General features: G+C 36.2%; 1 long non-coding RNA gene across 1 annotated transcript; it reads right to left on the reverse strand.

The window, feature by feature from the left end:
* Window positions 1–1095: 1095 nt before the first annotated feature.
* Window positions 1096–18855, reverse strand: LOC136793169 (uncharacterized). Its single transcript, XR_010838071.1, has 3 exons — window positions 18687–18855; window positions 18518–18589; window positions 1096–3089 (listed from the first exon to the last, which is right to left on the reverse strand). It is a non-coding gene; the product is annotated as an uncharacterized lncRNA (long non-coding RNA).
* Between the last annotated feature and the right edge of the window lie 938 nt (window positions 18856–19793).

The following is a 19793-nucleotide window of genomic DNA, read 5'->3' on the forward strand; positions in this document are numbered from 1 at the left end:
GGGTCTGAGAGACATTCTCCGTGTCAGCTCCCCATGGTTTGCGCCTGTCTTTGGCTTGAACCTCCGTGCAGGGCGTCTTGGCTTTGGGAGTGCTCCCTGGAAAAAGCTCTCAGTAGCCCTTTCAGTAATCAAGCTGGGCTCTTCAAACTGCTCGGGACATTTGCAAACTGTTAGTAAAGAAACTAAGCCCGGTGGTCGCTATGGTAGATTACAAACTCAAAACAGCACATACATTCCACCACCCTTATTTTGTCCAAGATTTTAAAAGCAGGCATCTAGGTGCCCCAGAGACAAAGAGAGAACATTCCCAGTCCAACTGTAAATCAACTCTCTCCAAACTTCAAAATACAATGTTGCTACACTGTTTTTGAAGAGTTGAATGAAAATTAATAATCATGCAAGATTGTGTGTCAAATAGGTAAACTTAACACCACCTGGGTGTCCAGCAATAAAATTCCTGGAGGAAGGAACAAGGTTCCCTTTGCACAGAGACCACTTTGATCACTGCCTGGACCTCACCTGGATCCACCACCTTCTTGTTAACCTTCCTGTGAGCTCCATTCTCACTGTGTCACAGGACGTGGACTAGATTCTCTAGCAAGAAAAAATTGGGACACTTTATCCTTCAGACCATCCTTATGAGGTTTCATTTGAATCTGCTTGAAGGCAGAGAGGTTTTTATGAGGAAAGTAATATGAGAATTTGCCTAGAAAGTTTCAATTAATACCATAGAAACTATTACCTGAAAATAATATTTTAAATATAATAAACCTTTTAAAATAATATATTTTTACAACATGTCCAAGAGCATGTTCTTTCTTGTATCCCACGCTTGCTGATGTATTAAGTTTACTGCTTATAAACCAGTTGAGTGAAAAATGAAAAGTGAAACTGGTTAACTCAGTGCTTCTGGAACTGTGAGAATGGTACTTCTCTATGTTTTACGTTTGATATTAGCTATCAGGTAAGTTCTAAAAAGTACTGGAAACAAAAATTTAAATATATGTGTATGTATATAAATGTACATCTTTTTACCAAGAATTTAAGTCTTCCCAAACAACTCAGAGATCCACCCAAGCATACTCATGAGAAATTAATTTACTCTATAGTTTATTAACATTGATATAGATGTTACTTTTACAAACAATTTCAATCTTTAAAAAATACGTTTAGGTTCTGTGCCACAAATTTCAGTTGTTGTCTTTTCAAAAGAACATTAAAGATCTAACAATGTCAATACCATTTTGAAAATACTAACTTGATCAAATGATCAATGCTCATAGCGAACCCAGAAAATGATTCTGACCATATAATATCCATAAACATTTCAGGACAGAAACCAATGGCAACTATTATACAGAAAAAATTGCTTAAGATAGGGTATTAGGAGTCCAAGAATACTTCCTAGAGAAAAAGTAAGTATAATGTTTTAGTTTTGTGTAAAAATACTCATAGATATTTCAGCGATAATTTCAGGAGGATTAACAGTAACATGGTCACATAACATATCAAAACATACTCATCAACACGCAAGAAGGCAAACAGTGTAAAATAAGATGGAAAAGATAGGTAATCGCTACAAAATACCAATGAAAAATATAGCCTAAGAAATGAATTTCTTTAATAGAGCCCTTTAGCCCCAACCTTATTTTGTGCTACTTCCATGAAACCTTTTAATGTTTTTTATTTGACTTTTTTATTATGCTTATAATGTCTACATTTTTATAATAGTGTATAAACATGCTCTGTCTAAACAATGATTTAACAAACATAGTATCTCTTTTCTATAACTATGTAGTTCCCAAACTAGCAATGTTCTTTTCCTCTTTTGGTCTTGTAACTCAGTCCTAAGGAACAACTTACACTAAGGCAAGATGAATGAAATATGAGGGAAATAACGGTGAAACTAGAAACCGAAAATGGTATTTGCTATAGCTTACCTAAGCAAGGAGTAGAGGTGTTCAGTATGAATTGAGGTAGAGTGCTTGGTGTTATATTGAGGCATTTGCTGAAACACAGCAAACAAGATTAAATCTCCTTGGAAGAACCTTGCAGTAGTTCAGAAAACAAAATCCCCTGGATTGGGTCATTACGAAAGAACAACGTCATAACGTTGTTTTCACAGTTAGATGCATTCAAATTAGCCGTGGTTAGAGCTTTAAAGTTAAAAACTCTTAAATAAAAAAACCTCAAATGCCTGCTGAATTACCATACAGCAGTTTGCAAATTGGTAAACGGATGATGTCCAAATGTTTTGAGATGGAGCCAGAGCTATGACCTTGTAAAACATAAACGTATAACTTAGTGTTTATTTATAATCCCCTGAGATGACCAAGTTTTAATGGAACTAATTTAGACAATGAAATAAGTAAACGATAGTTGCAATGATGAGTTTGACAATTTTTGCATTTATTTTCTCAATTTTAATTAGAACTGTATGATTTTTGAATGCCTAATTATAAAACAAAATGAAATGTGACTTGACTTTCCATTGTAAGCCTTTTGGGGCCCTTTAAATCATCTTTATCTAAGAAAAGAGTCTCGAGCAACAACAATATAAAACAACAAACCCACAATATTATCAGTGGTGCAGGAGTCACTGGGTAAATCAAAGGAAATTAGCTTTGCTCTCAGAAGCGTGGTATTAAGATACCCTTCAATTAAAGCGTTCTGTTCTGCTAATAGGAAAGTCTTTAGTCTCCTTTAGTAATGATTTTCTTTGCAGTTAATTCATAGCAACATAATTTACATTGACCTAATCAGACATAAAATGAGATGGGCTCTTTGAGGTAATAAAGGACCTGGTTTGGGTAAATTCTCACAGGACCATTGTTTCCCATCTTCCCTCACAATCCGTTCTTGGTCGCCAAAAGAATTTTTACCTGTGTGATCACAATGTGTGATGGTTTTGCTTGAGACATTCCTCTACTTTAAGTGGCCCATACGTTTACTGATTCAGAACTTGATTTTAAATACAGCTATGTCTGTTGTTGATCACTTCCTCGATGGCCTCATTGGGCTGATAGATTATGGGAGGTTGAAAATAAGGCTGATATTTTCGTTTCAACAGGACTTTTGACCACAGCTTCCTGTGAATTAAAACGGTGAAACATGCATTGGATGATACTCTGAACACTTTTCTGGTTGGTCTAGAAAAATATATGAAGCATGCTGGTTAAAGGATAAATATCATTATATTGATGAAAACTTTTCTGTTGCCAACTAGAGGAACCGAATCCTGCTAATTTAAGGATACTGTGCATCCAGCGTGTCAAAAGACAGCTACTCTTTTGGGCTTGAGACACACTCATGAATGGGAGGTAATGTATGTACTTTCTCCTTCTATCTCTAATTAAATATTGAGAGCAATTATTGAGGGGAAATTACAGTGAAACACATTTATGTCAGCATAAGAGAATTTTCCAACAAATCAAACTGTACAATAATTTAGCAGGAGTTGGATAAAATGGAATTCCTGTGCCATATTTGAAGAGCTGGATAGAAATTCATTAGTCAGAGATGTAGCTAAATAAACTTTGACTTTATAGAGGTTGGTTCCTTCCATTGGTAAATGATATGTTTTAGATATTAAATTAAAATTTCTAGATATTAATAAAAATTGCTCTCATTCCAAATGCAGGGACCCTGAAAAATAAAGACAACAAATACTTCTATAATGTGTACTATGTGTTGGACATCTTATACATGCTTTATATATATTAATATATGTAATACTTTGAAAATCCCTAAGGGATAGTTACTATGATTATCTGTATTTTCCAGGTGAGAAAGCAGAAGCTCATGGAATATAGAATAACCTGAATAAGGTTACACCACCAGTAAGAGGAAGAATTAGGATTCTGTTATATTCAGGCTGATTCCAAATTCCATTTACTTTACCTTTGCACTGCCTTTCAGAATATATTGAGAGCTGATGCTATTTCTTCAGGAAAAATTAGAATTTAGAGTTAAAAGGAAAAGAAATACCTCATATAAATTTGAGTTTTCATACCAAAGTTTAGAATTTCTTGCAAAAAAGGTAGTTGCTTTGCTAGAAAGACAAAGTTATGCCCTCTGTATATCACTGTAATCCACAGAAATCTAATCAAGGATTTAAGTAAACAAAATCTGACTAAAGATGACTACAGCTTTTTAAGGCATGTGTGCAAGATACACAAAGCTGGGTCTGCAAGAAATGAAGTGATATGTCGACTCTAAAGACCAGCAGGGAAAAGCTTACCATTATTCTAGATGAAGCACTTTCTGTCTTGAGCAGGCATATGAACTCACATGGGAAAGATCTGGAAGACACTACCTTATTACTGGGTAGACATGAAGCAATGTCCAGACTTGGCAAAGCAACTCAGGTGAGGTCACTGTGATAGATTATGGCAAGCCTGAATCTATTCTTAAACTGGGCAAAGTCATGGGACTCATAAGCAGCCTGGCCAGGACAGTTCTCAGCAATAGGTGCACAGTATACAGGGTGAAATGTCAGACAGGACTTGATAAGCAATGTTCCAGGAAGTCTAGAGAGTGCGGCAGAGTCTCTCTATATAATCAGGGTTTCAAACAAACCATGTGCCAGCTCTGCTGAAAGCAATGAAACTTTCCAGTTCATAGAAAGCCTTAGTCATCTGAGCTTGAAAGTAGAGCACAGTGCCACAGTGCCTGAAACAATGTTTGGTGTATGTACAATAATAAGATAAAACTAAATTTTAAAATAAATATATGTTGGGTTGTTTCTACATTTTGGCTATTGTGAGCAGTGTGGCTATAAACATGAGTATACAAATATCTGTTCGAGTACCTCCTTTCAGTTCTTTTGGGTGTATCCCCAGTAGTGAAGTTGCTGGATTATATGATAATTCAATTTTTAATTTCCTTATAAACTTCCTCTTAAGGTCTGAATCAACAGTGTGTTTACATAGAGTTAAATGCTGATATTTTGCTAAAATGAAGATCTTTTATAATAAATATAAACATATTCAGTTTTTGTAAACTAATACAATTCTATATGCTATAAATAAAGTCTAGTTAATTTTAAAGATTAAAAAATAAATAAATACATGCAATATCAAGAGAAAGTCTGTCTTATAATGGGCTCTGCTGAATTGGTTTATAGCAATCCTGTTCTATTGGAAAAAAATCACACCATAATAATTATGACACAAACTATAAAATTCAATGACTCTATATACAATGGAATATTACTCAGCCATAAAAAAGAATGAAATAATGCCATCTGCAGCAATATGGATGGACCTAGAGATTGTCACACTGAATGAGGTAAGTCAGACAGAGAAAGACAAATATCATATGATATTGCTTATATGTGGAATCTATAAAATGGATACAAATGAACTTATCTACAGAACAGAAATAGAGTTACAGATGTAGAAAACAAACTTATGGTTACTAGGGGGTAAGTGAGGAGGGATAAATTGGGAGATTGGGATTGACATATACACACTACTATATGTAAAATAGGTAACTAATAAGGACCTACTGTATAGCATAGGGAACTCGACTCAACACTCTGTAACATCCTATATGAGGAAAGAATCTAAAAAAGAGTAGATGTATGTATATGTATAACTGATTCACTTTGCTGTACAGCAGAAACGAACACAACATTGTAAATCAACTCTACTCTAATAAAATTTTTAAAAACTCAATGACTCAAGACTTCTTTGTGGTGTATCATTCAGTCAGGCATCTATATTCAACAAATACTTTGAGACAAACCCTGGGGAAACACGAGATGAACGTTGCGTTGGTGTGAGGACAATACTGTTGCTGATTTGTAATAGGTAATGGTGTAGTGACTTAAGACTGACTCAACACTGGAATATTTTATATGAGGAAATCCATCAGCAGATGTATGTATATAGGTATGTGTATATGCAGCATGTATGTATTCAACCTAAAGATTCCATAAATAGGTAACAATTGAGTACATGTGTTTATCTCCATGATTTTTCCTAAATTTCCAGAAAAAAATGAAAGTAAAAAAGTTGACGAAGAATCCAATCTTATGGAGGCAAAGAGAAATGGAGAGAAGGCAACAGTGGAGGAGAAATGCTAAAAAAAGAAGAAAAAAAATTGGTAAGATGAACACTCGATGGATACTTATCAGAACAGTGAAAGCGAAAACCTAGGTCCCTGAAGCTGATCAGATTGACAAAAAGCAAGTTAATTCATATTGTAGAAATCTGGAAAGGTCAGGGATTCCAGAAGTTAGGAGTGGGACTGAGAATGTGCTGCTTAAAGATATTTAGGGTCAGTTAGAACCCACTTCCCTACCTCCCCCTGGTATTTTCAGTAGGGAGACAGAAGGATAATTCTATGCAACAATTGACAGAGGGCCTCCAGGATATTGAGCACAGTTGAGAATAGAGGCTTAGAAGTTATACTGAAAACAGGAAGGGAATAAGAAAGTCTACACAGAGAATGACAAGAGTTACGACCTCTGTCCTGTACGCCAGTCTCAGGACTCTGGATGCCGGGCTTCTGCCCTTCCTACCACTGCCTTTGACGCCTGCACAGGTGAATGAGGCATCATTTACTACAGGGGTTAACAATGCAATTAGTGGGTCCTTGCTAGATCATTTTACTCTCAAGCCCAAGGTCTCTGTCTCCAGCCCATAAACACAGAACATCTACTCATCTTTTCTCTGTTCTAAAATATCTAATAAGAGCCAGAGATCTTCATATTTTGTGAAAACAGAGTGTTCAACACGAAAGAGGATCCTGAAGCAAACAAAGCGAAAGCAAAGCAATTTAAAGGGAACAAGTCATGAAGGGAGCAGGAGAATCATTGAAACATGGTACAATTAATATCCTTCAGAGACAAGAGAAGATGCTACCTCTGTAAACAGGGACAGGAAGCTATGAAAAGAAACAACCAGAGAACATGCTATTTCAGAAGAGTTTCCAGAGAGAAAAAGCTAGTCACATACTAGTGGTCAGAAATCAGAATGGCTTGGAAGCCACTACATTAGATTGTAGGACACAGGAACTGCCTTTGGAATCTCGAGGAAAAACACTTGGCAACTCTGAGTGATAAACTCAGAAAAGCTTTTAACTAATGTGAATATACAATAAAGACATCTTTGGACATGTAAGTTATCAAAATAAGTCAGTTTTATTCGTTCTTTCTCAAAAAGTTCCTGGAAAGTGAGCTCCAAACAAGAGATAACATCAAGAGGTAGTCAAGACTTGAGAAAGATGGAGAAATGTCTCGGGTGAGGGTGGAGCAGGTGGTACCAAGGTAAAAGGCCAGGGGGCAGAGGTCTCTGAAAGTCACATATGAAAATTGGAGAGATTTCCAGAAGTAGGTGATGATATTGAAAGAGATTTTATATAACTGTTGGTTTGGGAAGAAATAGTAATGGATACATTAACAAATAATCAAATCTTAATATTTAATAAATTATCCTGAGTAACAAATGATAATACAGTGAATAATGCAATTTTAGTATAGAGTTTACCTCTGTCATTGTAATATAAATAGTGACAACATTGTGATATAACCATACCAAGGAAATAAGGGAAGAAAATGCTTTTGTGAATATGTGTGTTTGTGTGTGTTTTGTTTACATGTGAATGTTCGTGGTCCAGGGAGTGTTGTAAAGAGTGTTGAATTTTCAACTGCTGTAGAGAAAAAGCAATAGTGTCTGAAGCTGAATAATCAAGAGAGAGCAGGATAAAAGTAATGTTGAGAATTTATAGGTAAGTGAAGAAATGGCTAAAATATTTAAGGTGATTGCTTTGGCAGAGTGCTATTTGGATCTGGGGTAGAGTTTTCATTATACATCTGGTGATAATTCATGGTTTTAAAACTATGTAGATGTGTTAAGTTGACAAAAGCGATTTTTTTTTAAAACAGCATCAAATATGTTGAAATTTGTTGGAAGAAAAGAAACGTCGTCATTGCCCAGCATTTATTGGGACTCTGGCCCACCAAAGTTTCATTTTAATAAATGTGATTATCCATTAGAAAGAGTCAAATGATGACTGGTTTCCTTGGGGAAGAATTTAAGGTTAGAAGTTACGGCTCTGACATAAATGTAATTGTCTCTAGGAGAACTGCCCTGAACCCACAAGGGTTGGTTCAGTGTGCGACTTATATGGTTCTTACAGCATCTGAAACATTCTCATCATAGTCAATACACATACTATTGTGACTAGTCTGTTGTCTGCCTGCCACTAGGCTAAATGTCAGGGAGAGTGGGAGGGTTGAAGAGACAGAAAACTATGAATTCAATCACTGGGTCTTAGAATTACTCACTGACTTTTGCTCACCATTTAATCTTCAGGGTTGCAAACTATTTTACAATCTAAATATATTTTGAAATGTGGGCTTATTAGAGTCTCTTGGCACATTTTAGGCACATTTACAAATCCATAGCCATTTGTGAATTTGCATTGCAGTCCTAATTTCATTAGTGTTTTGTTAGGAGGCATGGACTTTGGGAAAAAATGTATTAACATTGGTTTAAAAAGAGCAAAAAAGCCTTCATTACTCTGATTAAATTTCTAATCAGTATTCATTTCCAGTTTCTTCCAAGTTACACTAGAACATAGCAAATGAAAAACAAATCACAAAGTCTGGCAATATTTAAAATATGAATGTCACTTTCCAAATTCATTATTTTCTTTTCCTCAAGGCAACAGACAGCTTAGCTTTCATGGCAAGAAAAATAGTTCCTCTGTGGTCATTTCTATGCCTTAAAAGATTTTAAATTTTCTAAGACATTATTCCAGTTTGATCTAACAAATGCTGAAGGCAAACACGGGCTGTTTACATTATGCCTTTTCTCCAAGTGAATGACCTTTACTATAATATTTCAATACCTGTCAGTGCCTCTGATAATGGGAGAGTCTGTCCACTTTTAAATGTTGTTTATTTCATTAAAGTAATATATGACATGGACCTTCATTTTTTAAAACTGCGTCAGTATCTTCCCCTGAAGGAAGGTGAACTGAAGTGAAATGAGAAAAAGGAACAATCTCTATTCCTTTCCTTTTCCTAAGACCCTTGTTAGAGTCACACTGAGAGGCTTGTCCTAATAAATGAATCCGAATGCAGTTTAATGCAGCAATTTTCTGCAGCATTGTTAAATACTATTGTACTGTCTCTAATTCATTTAAATCTATTAAAAGTGATCTCTAAAATTATAGTATTTTTAGTTTTAAAAAGTGTATGTCAAATTTGGGCTTCCCTGGTGGTGCAGTGGTTAAGGATCTGCCTGCCAATGCAGGGGAAACAGGTTCGTGCCCCGGTCCGGGAAGATCCCACGTGCCGCAGAGCAACTAAACCCGTGCACCACAACTACTGAGCCTGCGCTCTACAGCCCGTGAGCCACAACTACTGAGCCCGTGTGCCACAACTACTGAAGCCCATGCGCCTACAGCCCGTGCTCCCCGCTCGCTGCAACTAGAGAAAGCCCACGCGTAGCAATGAAGACCCAACACAGCCAAATAATAATAATAATAAATTTATTTAAAAAATAAAGTGTATGTCAAATTCCAAGACTAGAGTAGGAAAAAAGAGGCATTTATCGATTTTTTTATACTTATTTATCTGAATCTTTAAATTTCTGGTGATTTTTTCCTAGCGCTTGGTTTGAATCTAGACCTATTTTTTAGTTGTTTTAATTTTATTACCCTGCTTTATTCTGGAACAGTTATCTTAAACTTCTTATACACTTTGCTGGGTTATAAATATACCATAATTGTTCTGCCTACCTAGTTTGGACTTCAAAGCACTGTCCTTGAACTCTCCTTTGTTATTTTTAAAATAATATTTTATGCATTTCCACATAGCTGTGACAAGATTAACAAAATTCAGGTCTGACTTCCAACAAACTGAGCTTCTAGGATTTACAAATGTAACTTTGCTCAACTTTAAATAGATTCACTCAATTAATTCTCATAATGAGCCTATGGTGTGTGGATTTTATTATTTTTCCAATTTCACTGAATTTTTTGAAGGTTCAGGAGTTTCTCTGAGGCCACACAGCTATCAAGTAGAAAGTTAAGGCTCTAGTCCAACAAGTTTGGCTCCAGTGCTCTGGGGGCTTAACCTTTCTGTCATTTTGTTGTAAAACGTTAACCTCTGTATAATGTTTATCTGTAAAGTGTATAGTAATTATTTCTTACGGGCTTTGAAATGTCTTTGCCTCCAAAAACATTACAAAATAAAGTAGTTAAATTTCACATCTCTTTTAAATTTAGTAACTATCTAATGTATTTCCCATCCATGTATTTTCAGATCTTTTGGGAGATGATGTTATTAAAAAAACACTGCTACCCAATATCTGTGCTCAAGTTGGCATTTGACTTAAAATGTAATAATTAAGTGATCCTGCAAAAGTTCACCTTTTAGCGATGTTCCATTAAAGGTCAGATGTTGACCCCTGGGAACATCTAGAAACATTCTAAGGGATCACCAACCCTTATGAAAAACTTTGCTTTATGTGAATACAAGAACCTGTTTGTTTTTATTTTTTGCGGTACGCGGGTCTCACACTGTTGTGGCCTCTCCCGTTTTGGGGCACAGGCTCCGGACGCGCAGGCTCAGCGGCCACGGCTCACGGGCCCAGCTGCTCCGCGGCATGTGGGATCTTCCCGGACCGGGGCACGAACCCGTGTCACCCGCATCGGCAGGCGGACTCTCAACCACTGCGCCACCAGGGAAGCCCCGAAAACCGGTTTTTATTTTGCCGTGAGGTGTTTCCAATCTGATTAAGGAAACAAGGCATTCATCCATTAATTGAACAGAGATAACTTAAATCAACATACACCCATGTGACAAATTGAGTGGAGTTATAAAAACTGAAAGATTTTAAAAATCTTTCTGAATTAAATTAGCTTTTAGTCATATGTGAATGCAATATGTATGCTTATATATAAAGGTTCTGGAAAAAATTATGGTTGCACAACATTGCGAATATACTAAATGCCACTGAGCCAAGCCATATGCTTTAAAATGGTTAATTTTAAGTTATGTGAATTTTACCTCGATAAATAATCTTCATATATGGTTTAGTATATGCATAAATAATATATGTATTATTTATTAGATGTTGAATGACTAGAAATAGAAAGTCAATCATTACTTTCAGATAGGTCTCTGTAGCCAAATATAATCAAAGCCAACATTTTAGTGACACGCTCAATACAGCAACCTGAAGTGTTTATTTTTTATGGACAAATATATTAAGTAAATTAAAGTTATACAAATGCATAAGCAGAAGTTATACAGAGGGAAAGCTTCAAAAATAGCACAATGTCTTAAGAATCTATATATTTAAACATCCATTTACTTAATACACTCAGGGTCATCTATAGATCAGTATGGGGAGGGGGAAGGGTAAGCTGGGACGAAGTGAGAGAGTGGCATGGACATATATACACTGCCAAATGTGAAATAGACAGCTAGTGGGAAGCAGCCGCATAGCACAGGGAGATCAGCTCGGTGCTTTGTGACCACCTAGAGGGGTGGGAGGGAGGGAGACGCAAGAGGTAAGAGATATGGGAACATATGTATACGTATAACTGATTCACTTTGTTATACAGCAGAAACTAACACACCATTGTAAAGCAATTATACTTCAATAAATATGTTAAGAAAAAGAAAAAAAAAAGATTCACCTACCACTCTGCATTCCAAACATACTAATCCTGCATCACACGTGTTACTTGGAACCAAAATGGACCCTGCTCAGACCTACTTAATTATATGATAGGGTTGGTGATCCTTTCTTTAATACTTCTATTGGATTCTTTGCTTCCACGTACAACTTCGTGTTCTCTTCACTGCCTTCCTGGATTACTGAAATAATTTCTTCTGAACCCTATTTCCACCTGTGCTTTTCTTTCCATAGGTTGATTCCTATGCCTGGAACGACGCCTTTTTGCAGAACACTCAACCTTGTGGGACAGGATTATTTTTTAACATAAAGGGCGTTTAAAAATAACAAAAACTTCTGAGAATTAGCAAAATCTATCACGACTATATAAAACAGCTAAGACCCAAACAATGTGTCAACATGAGTTTCTTACTTTGAATTTTATTCTGATGTTAGTCAATCCATGTACATTTTTTCTACAAAAACCCCGAGCAGCTTAGGACAGGGACTGTTTTCACTCATGTTTATATTTGTGGAGCCTCACCCCGTGACTGCACCCCTGAATGAATGCAGTTTAGCATACGGTAGTACGTAAAACTCTTAGCATCCTGTAGTTTTAAAAACAAATGCATAAAATCCATCAGATTTATTAACATTTTATCTGAATTATTATTTTTCTTTCCTCCCTAAATTCTAGATTGTACCAATGATCTGGTAATTATGCTTTGTAGAATTAATATTCTGTATAATTATACTTAAAATAATTTGCTTCAAATAGTCCTTTCTGCCATGATCATGCCACGTGCCACCTTGCCGTTTCTTTAATCTTTAGTGTTATATAATTAGTTAGATATCATATCATTTATTGTGGACTTGTCTCCAAGTTTATTTTAGTTCTGGTTGGTTATTTAAATTTCTTAAATTAGTTGGAACTAAAGTCCTTTCACATTTTGAGTCTTTTTTTCCCCCTCTTTTACTACCAGTGTTCTGTGGTTTATTACTTCTGGGATTCTGTGATCCGTAACATTCCCCGTGAGTACCTTTTTTAATCATTAAATTCTACATATGTAAGTTAAAACACACCTTCTGGAAATAGAATTGTGTGATAAATTTCTCACGTCTTCTTAAAAGAATATTCGAAACCTGTTAACAATGTTAATTCTAATTTGAAAAAATACATCTGCTTTCAAAAAAAAGTAGAACACAAATTCCCTTTATTCCTGCTTATTGTTGAAATGCATATCTAAAGCACACGAGGGAAAAATGTGTCACAGATTACAAAATCAAAGCACCTTGGGATCAGATGTAAAGATTCGTTTTCAATAACAGTGGAAAAGGCAATCAGAGAAGGGTTGGGACGTTCTCTTTCACTAGCATGTTCCCTGGGTCGCTTGTCTACCACTTGACAATCACTGAAGTTCTGTAGCCTCAGCATCTGCGCTGATTCTTGCTTTTCTGAAGATTGCTAGTGTTTTACTTCACTTTAGAGCATGGGCCTTCCCAGGCTCACTCTGAACTGCTTTTGTAAAGCGGCACATTTTGTAACATAGTGCAAATTGTTTTTTATCTAAAGTGATTTACTCTTTCAGACAAATATCATATGATATCACTTATATGTGGAATCTAAAAAATAATACAAATCAACTTATTTACAAAACAAAAGCAGACTCACAGACACAGAAAACAGACTTGTGATTGACAAGGGGGGAGAGGGTTGGGGGAGGGATGGAATGGGAGTTTGGGATTAGCAGATGCAAACTATTATATACAGGATGGATAAACAACAAGGTCCTACTGTATAGCACAGGGAACTCTATTCAGTATCCTGTGATAAACCATAATGGAAAAGAATATGAAAAAATGCATATATATGTATAACTGAATCACTTTGCTATACAGCAGAAATTAACACAATATTGGAAACCAACTATACTTCAAAAAATAAATTTTTAAAAATGTAAAGGGGTTTACTCTTTCACTATTCAGCCTCTCTGCCTAAGGAAATAGGAAATTCCTCCATATATGTATAGCTGATTCACTTTGTTATAAAGCAGAAACTAACACACCATGGTAAAGCAATTATACTCCAATAAAGATGTTAAAAACATAGATAAGGGAAGATCTTAAATAAGTAGTCTGCAAAAGAAATTTGCCTCTCTCCATGTGTTATTCAGTTTATTTGGAAAATGTTCAAACATTTTTTTTTTTATTTCTTTACATCCATTCAGTGTGAGTTTCTGCCTATTTAGGGAATTACCTGACAGGCTCTGCAGTAGTTCTAAGTTTCTGAGGCAGAAACTCAGTCCCTGGCAATTCTGCCCCTACCCTAGGGGACAGATTTTTGTGGAGACTCATTGAGAACTTATGTAAATAGAAAGCTATTATCCTGCCTGAAAAACAGAAGAATATAGCAGCACATCTATAAATTATTGCAAATTCTGTGGTCTTATAAATGAAGTTTGAGCCTTTAGCTAGCATAGAACAGATATTAAAATAATAAAAGCACAAGAAGTTTTGACGTGTCACCTTGAACTGAAAGTTACAATTCATTTTCCTATGACTTAGGATCTCAACGTCTTTAACTTGTTGTGATATTCTTTTAAATGTTTTTCCTCAATTATTCATTCAAGAAAAACATTACTGGGTGCCTATTATGTATGCTATATTTTTCCATGCATTGGGAATACATTAGTGAACCAAAGAGAGAAAAATCTTATACCTTATGAAGCTTACATTCTAGAGGAAACAGAAAGAAGATATAAACTAAACATAGCAATTAAGTAAATCGCTTAACACTTTAGAGATTGAAATGACATTAAAATAATAAAAGAAAATGGATATAATTACTGGGTAGGGAAGGAGGCTGCAATGTTGAACAGAGGAGTTCGAAAGTAGACCCAGTGAGAAGGCATATTTGAGCTGAGATTTGAAGAAAGTGAGAGAGTTCATCATTATCATGTCTGAGTAAAAGCATTCCAGTCAGAGGAAACAACCATTGCACAAATCTGAAATACTTCTGCATGTTAAGGCATCCAGTATGGATGAAGGAGAGTGATCAGGGAAAAGAGTAGTATGATTTTGGGAGAAAAGAGATACAAGGATTGGAGACACTGTGTAAAAGATTTAGCATGGTACTATTAATGCCAAAGGTATTTAAATGATATCCCATATTATGAAAGAGAACCCTGGATTATAGAAAGAGAAAGCGACCTGGAGTATATTGGTTTCCCATGGCTGCTATAACAAATTACAACAAATTATGTAATTTGTAATTATAACAAATTACAACAAAAAATTGGCGGCTTAAAGTAACAGAAGTGTATACTCTCACTGTCCTCCAGGCCACGTGTCTGAATCTATATTGCTGGGCTCAAGTCAAGGTGTTTGCCTCTCCCAGCTACTGGTGTCTCGGCCATTGCTTGGCTTTTGCCCAAATAACTCCAGGGTTCAAGGTCAGCACCTCCAAACCTTCAAGGTCAGCATCTTCAGATCTTTCAGGCCAGCATCTTCACATCTCTCTCTTCTCTGTCTTCACATGACCTTCTCCTTTGTGTATGTCAACTGCCTCCCTCTTATAATGACACTTGTGATTGCCTTTAGGACCTACCCAGATAATTCAGGATAATCTCACCCTTTCAAGGTCCTTAAATTAATCACATCTTGAAACCACTTTTTCCACACAAGGTAACATTTACAGGTCTCAGAGATTAGAGCCTAATATGTTTGGGGGCCATTATTTAGCTGACCACAAGGAGTTAGGGAATTAGAGTATCATTGCAATTTTTAAAGGAATAAAATTAGTTCTAAATTTTACCTATAAAATTGATTAGGGCCACTGTTGCAACTAACCTGAACCCTTACCTGAATTAAGATAGATACTGTCAGCCTACAATCTTTCTAGCAATCTTATGTTTGATTGCCCACGTGGCATTGCTGCCTCATAGGGCAGGTAAGCAGCGCTTTAGAGCCCGATTCATGGAGAGAGGAGCTTTTGCTTTCTAAGATCCCAAATTCCCATGATTTCTAGTCAGTTTCTCACCAGTTTTCTCCCTCCCATCACAAAATGCATATGAAGTGCAAGTTTATCTTGGGAACCTTTTCAACAGAGACAGACAGCCTGTAGCTGTGAATTTAATCTATTTTGCTCTTGTAAACTCCTACAATTTTATCTTCTTCATCCAAGCATACCCTCTGGAGGCTGTTAGATTTTACTAGATTTTGCTGGCCTTGAGTTTAAGGCTTACATCCCAGAGTTTACACCCTATGCACTATACACCCTTCTTGATGGGTCCTAGGACTGGATGCATGTGCTGTTGTTCCGTTTATTGATTTTTAACAAAAAATATCCTAACTCAAACAAAAGACAGTATTACATAGACGGATGGGTTATGTGAACCCATTCTGCTTTGAAGTACTCTATGAAACGAGTGAACAAAGGAATAAAGTTGGAATGTACTGCTAATTCTATTTTTGTAATAGACTCACGATTCCTCTGTTGTCAAGAGAGTCTTAATCAAGGAGGGAATCCAGGACGTAAAAGTTATCACCAGAAGAGATTAGTGTTTTGTACTTTGATAGGAGCTTCAGTCTTGTTTCTTGATGTGGCATCTGATCTATTAACCTATAAGGGGTGTAAGGGGCAGGGTAATGCGTTCATCCAGTTCTGCCTGGGACCCTGAGGCCAGCAGTGGGCCTGAATGGTGTCTCCCGCCGATGTACCTCCTTGGCCCCAAGGCCCTGGCTCTGGAGCCATTGATTCCTTTACACGTTACAAGGCTGCTCTGGGAGCACAGCCCTCCCTTCCCTGCTCTACCTCCTAGAAACTTCACAGTGTCACTAGTGGGACACATGAGGAAGCTTTGCCTCTGCACTTTAAAAATACCGAATCCTAGTTAAGCGCAGCCATCAACTCTTCTCCAATTACTGCGTTATTCGGGTTGTCCGCAAAACTCTAAATGTTACTTCCTCTATAAAATCGTATCTGAATTAAAAGGTGATGGGTGTTAACTCCTCCTTACTATACCTGTTACGAAATATGTTTCAGTGTCTCCTTTAGCAGGAAGTTACATCGGTGTTTGCGTTCCTTTAATCATTTCAGCACCGTTTACTTGGGGGGATGGCGTCTAATTGTTCTTACATTCCTGCAGTCTCGACAGTCGTTGCCATGTCTTGTGTGAGGAGAATATAGACGTATTTCTTTTACATCACGTAGTTCCTAGCACAAAGGGGCACTTAAAACAAATTGCTTCTTGATGACAGTGATTTTGTAAAATGGCAGTCATTTGATTTAAGCACATGTAAATTCCACTTCAGTTAGCAGAACTAGAGATTTAAATGTGATCATTGTAAATGAACAAAAATTCTTGGAAAATTCAGAGTATCAAATGAATAGCACTGTCACACTGGAAAATGGTGTGGTATCACATGGATGCTTAAGGCAACTTTCGTAATAGAATTGTGTAGTCAGTAGATGGCACTCTTTGTTTTATTAATAACCACTGACCGCTCCCTTTACTTTTATGAAAGGTATCAATGATAGTTTATTTTTAACTCTTTTAACAAAATTTCAAAATTGCTTTTTGTCTAGCTTATTACATCAATCATTCTGATTGTTTATGATGCTGACTTTGGGGCTTCAATTTCATAGGACAGTTTTGAATGAGGATCCAAACATTTGTTAACTCAAGTTATCACTTTTAGCTGGAAATGAGTTTTCAACCTGACAGAGACTAAGAAGAGGTTATTACAAACATATTTCTTTTACTAAAAAGATTATTATTTTTACTACTTATAAGGGACTGTAAAATGGAAATCCGAAATAGATTACCCAATGTGGCCCAATTTGACAGAATTTATTTCAACTCCCAAACCTGGACAAGCATTCACACAAATTCTGTATTGATTAAAAAACAAAACAAAACACGAGCAAAAATGTGGGTAAATGAAAGGATGGTACATTTCATCCAAAGGGAAGTACATGGTTTTATAAAAAGTAGAATAGTACAAGAGATCAGAGGAGTATTACTATCATCGGCAACTGTGATATTTTATATGAATGTAACAGTAACTAGTGTACTTTGTGTGTCATGTTGGCTAGGCTATGGTCCCAGGTATTTGGTCAAACACTTGTCTAGATGCTGCTATGAAGGTACTTTGTAGATGTGATTCACATTTACAATCAGCTGATCTTAAGTAACAAGATTTCCCTCAAAAATAGAGAGGGGGAAAAAACAGGGATGAGACTGTGACATAGAAATCCTCTCTGAGTATCCAGGTACCATCCCGTCACATAGGTTTCATATTTGCTCGTTCCCGCAGTTGTGTGAACCAATTTCTTAATATTCCTCTCTGTCTCTCTCTCTCTCCTTTTTTCTTTATTTCTTTAATTAGTTATTCCTACTGTTTCCGTTTCTCTGAAGAACCCTGAGTGATATATAATATAAATAGAAATTTACATTAATTCCATTACAACATTTCAGAGGACATCGTGCTTACTGAATAAGCCCTGGTAGCAATGAAAAGGGAAAGACCACATACTGGTAAACAATCGCTGAATTTAAGACAATAATAAAGGAATAAAATTGGACCAAAAATCAACTTAAGGGAGAAGAACAAGCATAACAAACCTCCCCTCAAAACTCATTAGAAATGCAAATGCAGGCTGTAAAATTATTAGAAAAGATGAAACATGGAGAACGTAGGAGTTCCACTGTATGGATGGTAAGATTTCCAAAAGGAGACAAATTGCAGTAAAGGGCTCATCAGTGATAACATGAATCATGGGTTTTTCGGACTCATTGATTATCAGGGAAAACTAATATTAATGAAACAAGATCAACACATGCATTATATTCAATAAAAGAGAAAAGTTTGTTTACCTGCAGTGGGACAAACGCCAGGCAACCTTGGACATCTCAGTAACACGTAGCACGAAATGGTAATGACCAAATCTGCAGAATATTAAGGGAAAAAAAGAACGTGAGCCAAGAATTCTATACCTGAACAAAATGTCATTCATGTTCAAGGGCAAAATAAAGACAGCGTCACCTATGCAAAGCATAGGACAGGTTCCCTCACTTGATTCTTCTTCTGTCACACCTGTTCTCTCCGGTCCTGCCGACTTCCTCCCAGTTCCTCACATGAGCCTCAATGTTCCCCATCTGTCCCATGAATCTGAGCTTACAGCTTCCTCTTTCTGGAACACGCTTCTTTCTTCCTCCTCTTTGACTGGTTCAGCCTTGCTGTTCCTTCAGATCTCACTCAAAAAAAAAAAAAAAAAAAAAAAAAAAAAAAATAAAAATGCTCTGATGTCTCCTCAGAGAAAAGCCTTCTCTGAACCTCCAAAACTAAATTAGCTACTTCTTTTCTGTTCTCCTATATGTTTTTTCCATTTTCCATCTCTTTATTTACCAAATTGAAATTTACATACAATCAGATACATTCATTTTGTGTATCTCTCAATGAGTCTTGAAAAATCAACATGTTTAAGTAACCAGCAGGACAATCAAAATAGAGAACATTTTCATCACTCACCCAAATTGCCTGTGGCTGTAACCACACCCGCCTCATCCCTGTCCAGGTGATCATTGACCTACTTTCTAGCACATAGATTAAATTTGTCTTTTCTGGAGTTTCATACAAATGGAATGATCCAGTATGTATTCTTTTGTTTCTGGCTTTTTTGCTCAGCTTAATGGCTTGTTTCCAGTTTTTGTCTATTATGAATAAAGGTAATAAACTCATTCGTGTTTGTGTTGTCTTTTTGTGCACATACGTTTTCATTTCTCTTGAATGGAATTGTTGGGTCTTATGGTAAGTGTGGTTTTCCCTTCTCTTTATTCCCAACTGTTCTATGTCATTCTGTTTTAAGTGTGTCTTGTAAATGCCATAGAACCACACGATTTTTAAAATATCAACTATGAGCATTTGTCTTTTAATAACAAAATTTAACTTAGTTATATTCATCAAGAATTTGAATTTATTCTTACCATCTTATTTTATGTTTTCTACGTACCATTATTTCTTCTTCTATACCCCTTTCTGCATTTCTGTTTATTTTAATTTATGCTACGTGAACATATGTGAAATATACAGATCTCCAAGATCTCTGGTGATGTTATTTCATGTATTTTGACAAATTCCACTCTTTAAAAC

The sequence above is a fragment of the Kogia breviceps genome, chromosome 1 (assembly GCF_026419965.1).
Source record: "Kogia breviceps isolate mKogBre1 chromosome 1, mKogBre1 haplotype 1, whole genome shotgun sequence".
Classification (NCBI taxonomy): Eukaryota; Metazoa; Chordata; class Mammalia; order Artiodactyla; family Physeteridae; genus Kogia; species Kogia breviceps.